Raw genomic sequence first — 6,924 nt, 5'->3', positions numbered from 1 at the left:
CACGTGTGTGCTCGCCGTAAATACATGTACTTGTAGTTCTCCTATCTTTACACCTAGCGTGTCCCGTGGATAAAGATTTCTAGATCTAAAGCTAGCGCTAGACTTTTTCTGAGTAATCACATTTACTACAGTAAATTAATAATAAGAATTAAATACAGTATTCAAATTCTTCACTAATCAACAAATCAAGCCAAATAATGCATCGAAAATATGTTTGCATATACATGTATTCAAGAATAATATGGCATTTCTGAGTATTGAATAGAATTATATGCCGTATAATAACAGACTAGCCGCGAAGTCGTAGATTTATGTATGTTGGTTTACTAGACAGATTGTCAGATTAGAAGCTAGATCTTTGATTTGAAATTGGAAATGTACATGTAGTATAATTCATAATGCTTATATTATACCGGTATAGGATAATAAAAGAACATTTTCCAATTTGGATGTCAAAAATTAAATCAAATACATGTAATACACTTGCCTTTATAAACCCCATTGTATGGCTGCTGCTGATATTCTGGACCTTGCCATTGTTGATATTGTCCAGAAGAAGGTGACCATTTTCAGTGAAAGTCCACATCTTTTTCTGTCTAGAGAGGCGCGCAGATTGCAAATCCCACGGATGTCGAAATACAACAATATCTATCGAAATCGCAAGCGGCGCATGTAATGTTTTTGACCAATCAAATCTCGGTAGGATTATCGCTATGCCGAATGGTCGCTCTTGCTAACACCCATCACTTCCCCCTTGATTTTAGTACAGTGTCTTTGGCATCTCCCCCCCCCCCCCCCCCCACTTTTTCTCGCAGCAACAAATATTTTAAAATTTACATATAAAAAAATTGAATTATCATGGAGTTGGCCCCCCACTTTTTTAGGAGTATGGAAAAAATTGATATGAAAATAAGGAAATGAGGAGTGAAATTGAAGTTGTATACTACGCCAGCCCCCCTGTTTAACAATAAGGCAATATATAGAGGTCATAATTTATTGCAGGGGCGTATCTTGACTTTAAATTCTAGGATGGCAAATCCGTTTTGGAGTTTTGGAACCGCCTTAGGTCCCTATCAGGTCAAGGTTAGAGTCTTGATGAGCGATCAGGGTCGGGCAAAGCCCCTCTATAGAAAATGAATTTGGGAGTTTTAAAAATAATTTATGTCCTTGACAGATATTAATCTGCTGGAGAAAAGAATAGGAAATTCTAATAACTAGTACTAGAAGAACTGGGGCCCGTTTCATAAAACATACTTAAGACTAAGTTATACATGTACCCTAGGAAAGAACTTTTTCCTAAGTTCATTACTTATCCGGTTCCCTATTCCAGTCTTATCTCATGAAATCCCTAAGTTGTGTCTCAATTTTAAGACAGGTAAACCGATGTCTTAACATGGCGACTGCTTGTTTTACATTGAAATGAATTACAAGCACATTACAGTTGAACAAAAATACTAGTCATAAGAATACACGTATCATTCTGACTTTTCCACTTTACTTCATAACTAAAGACTTTTAAACTATCAAAATATACATACATTTCTTCAATTAATTTCTTTTGTGTAGACTTAATTTTTACAGTGTTTTCTTAGATGTTTTCTTAGATTATCTGGTCGCACGCGCAGATGGGTAGCAGGTAGTGTTACAGCTAGTGCAGCGATGATAATTGAATTATTCATGCCCGAGAATCCCTAATACCTAATAAATTTGATAAAAACATGAATAAATACTATTACTACGAATGCTGTTTCATTCAGAAACTTTTGTCTTTTATCCCAAATTCCTCTATCAGTCGAGATGCATTCATTTGCGATGTGTCTTTTTGTATTTAAAATTTAAAAAAAATCCCATTCTTATATTAACCATTACAAGTAAACACGCGTTACATTACATTTGTTTGAAGTTCCACATTTTTCCATTCTAAATTCTGCTGTCGCTGAATATGATAATTGTATTCCATTTGGAATATAACGTAAGATATAGTAAAATCATAAAATTTAAATATCCTAACGAGTATTTCTAATTTACAGAATTACAGAAATTCTAGCAGTGACCAATGTTTCCAATTGATTCATGCTGTCATATCCAAATATAAATATTTGAATTAAAGAGTTTTATGTACATTAGGCCTATGAAAAAACTGTGTGTTTAGGGTAACACTGATGAAAAAATTAGGTTAGGTAGGTAGGGATTTTTTTTTATTTTATGATATTTTTTTCCGCATGAATCGTAAGAATGTTTGTTTGTGCCATATTTAAAAACGGATTTTTTAATAAGAATAATATAAAATTCACAATCGGATAAAAACAGACATCTAAAAATGGTAGGATCGGGGCATTTTTGTAGGCATTTTACCCTAAACACACATTTTTTAGGCCTTGGGCAAAAACAAGAAGGATAATACGATCAATATATTCTCTCTCAAATTCAAAATATACCGTTACCAAAGAATATACAGGTTTATTACATTATTTATACATGTATCCACTCGTGTGTGTATGTGAATGTAAAATATTATACAAGATTTCAGTACATGTACAGACACTACACTATTTACAGGTACACTCTATCTACACATTTTACTAAATTGAGATATAATTTTCTATGTGAGTAAGGGAATGTTTTTTATATACTAGTATATATATATATTGAAAAGAATTTACATTCTCTTTTAATCCATATATATTTTTAAATTTTTAAACATTAACTACATGTACGTTGGTGTTTTATTGGAGCTGATCTCACGAACTTTGATCCCAAACATTTTTAAATAAAATTTGAAGATGGGGGAATAAGATGGCGCAAATGCCCATTCGGTTTAGTAGTGAAATACAATTTTAAATTTATTTTTCTCCAATTAAATCTATTCAAATATATTATAATAAAACTTTGCAAAAGCAAAATTTCTAACTATAGTCAGTTTTTAATATATTTAACAAAAAATAAGAAGAAAAAAATATTGTCGGAAATTTTTGTGGTATCGAACCCGTAACATAAAAACCCTAGGTTAGCTTATGCCAGGTGCTCTAACCACTGAGCCATTTCAGACACAACAAAGTGTGCTTTTTAAATATTATGTGTGACTAAGGCCACGAACTACAGGACTTGTATTATTTTTTTCAAAACGTTCAATTGTTGGGATACAAAATGATATTTTTAATGTATAGTGGGTCATCTCTCCACGTTTTCGTTCATTGAAATCGGTTTGTTTTCCAATAAAGTTTAATTAGACTATGAGAAACACATGGAGCACAGACCCACTCTATAAAAGAAAATGCCCTGAAGTTCTAAAAAATGACAGTATTTGCAGGTTTTGATACGTACACGCCTGTTTGAGTCAACATATTCCAAGTATTGAACATACCTATAGGTTAAAAATCAATGATTCGTTAAACATGATTTGAAAAAAACCCATCAGATTTATTGATACTTTAATTTTTCAGTAGCCTGTCCGACCGCGTATGGGCATTTTACACGCCTTATCTACCCATCTTCTTTATAAAGTTATTGCTAAAAGGGAGGGATGGTCATGGCATGTTTTAGATTAATATTAATCTTATAAGAAGAAAGTTAACTCAAGATCGTCAACCGTGTAGGGTGTAAAAATATTCTGACCAAATCTAAAATATCAGGAAAATCTGCACTAGCAACCAAGTGATCAATATGTGATGAATCGCTTCTGTAGGATTTTTGATTCCTGTGACATTCGACGTAAGTATTATGCGTAAAATCCGACTCTAAACTAACTTTGTTTTACTTAGCGGCGGGAAGTTGAGTACAGTTCACTGTATATATGTATACACCCGTGTATACATATAGTTACCTATCCATTGAACTCGATTAAAACGCTGGTGAATATCAACATATTGTTACTGTGGTTTATTGTGCATTACCTTAAATTGCACCTTATGGAGAAGGCTTACATAGGCATTGCCTGTTGCCTAATCCATTTATGTAAAGATATATTTGCATACTAAAATATGTTCAAACCATATTCAAGATAAAGCAAAGTTTTCAAGCATTAAATCTGAAATATTTTGAATTTTTCTTTACTAATTGATAATTCATAACTTAACAAATCATATCGAAAAGTTGAAGGAATATCAGATGGTTAATATCTTGGCCACCCAATCTCTTTAAATAAAAGCTTTAATTTATGAAATGAAATAAATATTTCTGCAATATATAATTGATTATGAAAAGGGAATGCCGCAAGGAAGCTACGCCCTTGCATTGTTATGCAGATAAAACTGGCGCTTTGTTACAAATAATGCACTGTAAAAATAAGTATTTTTAGCAAATTGACACGGGGAAACAATATAAACGAATTCAATGTGTTTTTAAAAAAGAATACTCTAAGCCACCCTTGTAATACTATACGTATTTAACACCCGAATTCTATTGAAACATTAAAATATTGTACTTATATAAGTAAGGAAGTAAATGATTTGGCATGTGTTTCATATAAAATAACAGAGACATGCATATCATATAATTGCTTAATGAATAAACACCCGGCCAATCGGACCTATATGTCACTTTATAAACATGAATATACAAATATTAGGTTTACGCATTGTTAATTTTTAATAAAATAGATTGTCTGCACATAAAAGCTGAATATAGGAGTTTTGCAGTTTTCATGGAAAATTGGATTAGAGATAACTAATGCAATCTGAGTCTGACATGTTTAGTAATAGATTATTAAAGCCACTACTGTTTAAAAATTCCGTTTTTTTTTTCGAATCATTCTTGAAAACGAGCAAAATGATAATGAAAATTGTTGAGCTCAAACTGTTCTGCACTTAAAATGAATTCATGTATGATGCAAGAATTTTTTTGAAATTAAAGCGGATTGATAAACCCATCTCCAATAGTTACGTACCAAAGAAATATATCTTAATAATCAGTGTCTTTGGTTTTGTTAGGGCACATCCAAAATAAAATTAAAAAAAAAAATATCTATGAATCTCAAAGTACCATTCCGAATAAAATGATGAATCTAGTGTAGATTAACAATCCCTATCACAAGATGAATCCAAGGAGACACTTAGTCATTCAGTAAATTTACATTGATTTCAGACATGAATTTAAATCAACGCTCGAATCTCAAAAACTAGAGATGACCACTTCACCATCTTTTCAAAGTGGTAGTGGTACACCACTAGTAAATGACTTTTAAAAAAGCCTGATGTCTAATTTCCCATTATAATGAATAGTGCATTTTTAGGGTACCTAATCTCATAGATTAGAAATAACTTTAATAATGATGACCATATTTTGCCGTGGTAGTGATATACCATTAGTAAATGACCCTGAAAATTTCAGCCCCGAGGGTAGCGGCCCTCGAGCATGATGTTTAAAATCCCATTATAATGCGTAGTTTACTATAAGTAGGACCCGAATCCTAAAAACTAGAGATGACCACTTCACCATATTTTCTCAGTGGTAGTGGTATACCTGAAGTAGATGACCCTAATAATTTCAGCCCCCAGCGTTGGGGTCCTCGATGTTTCCGAGCCCGGTGTTTAAAATTCCATTATAATAAATAGTGTATTTCTTAAGACCCCATCTCTCAAAAACTTGAGATAACAACTACACCATTTTTTCACGGTGGTAGTGGTATACCACTAGTATATGACCCTAAAAAATTTCAGGTCCAAAATATGAAAATCAATTTTATGCATTGCAAACTGCGTTCTAGAGTGCAGTCCACTTTTGAATTGCGAATAGCGAACTGTGAACTGCGTTCCAAAAACCGATTAGGTTTATTTGTTTGTTAATTTGTTGACCAGAGAGTCGTCTTTATTCGTTCAACACTTTCTTGCCGTTCCTTTAATGTTTTCTCATCATTCGTTCATAGTTTGCTCATTGTTCGTTCAAGATTTTCTTATTACCGTTTCACATCGTTCGTTCAACGTTACGGTATTTTCGACGTTATTTCCCGTCGTTCGTTCATCGCTCGCCCATTGTTCATTAAGTGATTTTTTCCGTAGGTTATTCAGTTATATCTCGTAGTTTGTTAAGCATCGTTTCATCGTTTGTTCAACATTTTTCATCGTTCGTATAGCGTTCAGCGTTCGTCTCTTGTTAGTACATGTACCTCTTGTACGCATAGCATTTTAGTTACATGACATTCAAAGTTCTCTGACTCATAGTTTGTTCAGCATTTTACCATCATTTGCTCGGCGTTTTCTTGATTCTTTTGTTCTGCTTTCTCCCTTCACACTCTTTCAGTGTTACATGTATTTCTGAATTATCATTCTTTTAGCTATTGTCAACCTTAAAATGCAAAAGACAAAATGACTACATATGTGTATTTCTAATGCAGTAATTGTCCAAGCGGAGAGGTAGCCTATTATAGGACATAAAATCATAAAAACAAGCAAGACCCATCAAAGCATTGCCAAGTAAAACGTAGAAATCATAGACAATGTAACTGAGTTTCAAAAGGGAGATAGTACACTTCATTTTTATTGAATTGCTAATTGTTATACCATCCAATCTATTTAATTTTAACGTTGGTTTGCGACAAAAAAATATTTATCTCTATTCTGATGTTAACAATTAAGATCAATCATAAGTAACAAATGGTATAAGTCGCCTATTCAACTGGGTGTCTTAAATCTCTTGGTAACCTTTACTTATATGATCTATGACAACAACTAGAAAACCTCCTTTGTACATGTATATACCAACCTTAATGATTTCGATTACTCAGAGGCGCAAAATTTCTACTATTTGAAACAAAAACAAAAAACAAAAAATCTTAGCCTTAGAATTTTAGCCTTACTATTGAGTTGCTTACTTTTACTTCCAAATTACTAGGTCTATGACCTACATGTACTCTTTATGCTTGTGGCCTCTAAATTATTGTCAATAAATCCGTCCATTCTATTATCCACTCTAATGAATAATTAATCA

Source organism: Crassostrea angulata, chromosome 9, assembly GCF_025612915.1.
Source record: "Crassostrea angulata isolate pt1a10 chromosome 9, ASM2561291v2, whole genome shotgun sequence".
Classification (NCBI taxonomy): Eukaryota; Metazoa; Mollusca; class Bivalvia; order Ostreida; family Ostreidae; genus Magallana; species Magallana angulata.
This window is presented reverse-complemented; position numbering follows the sequence as displayed.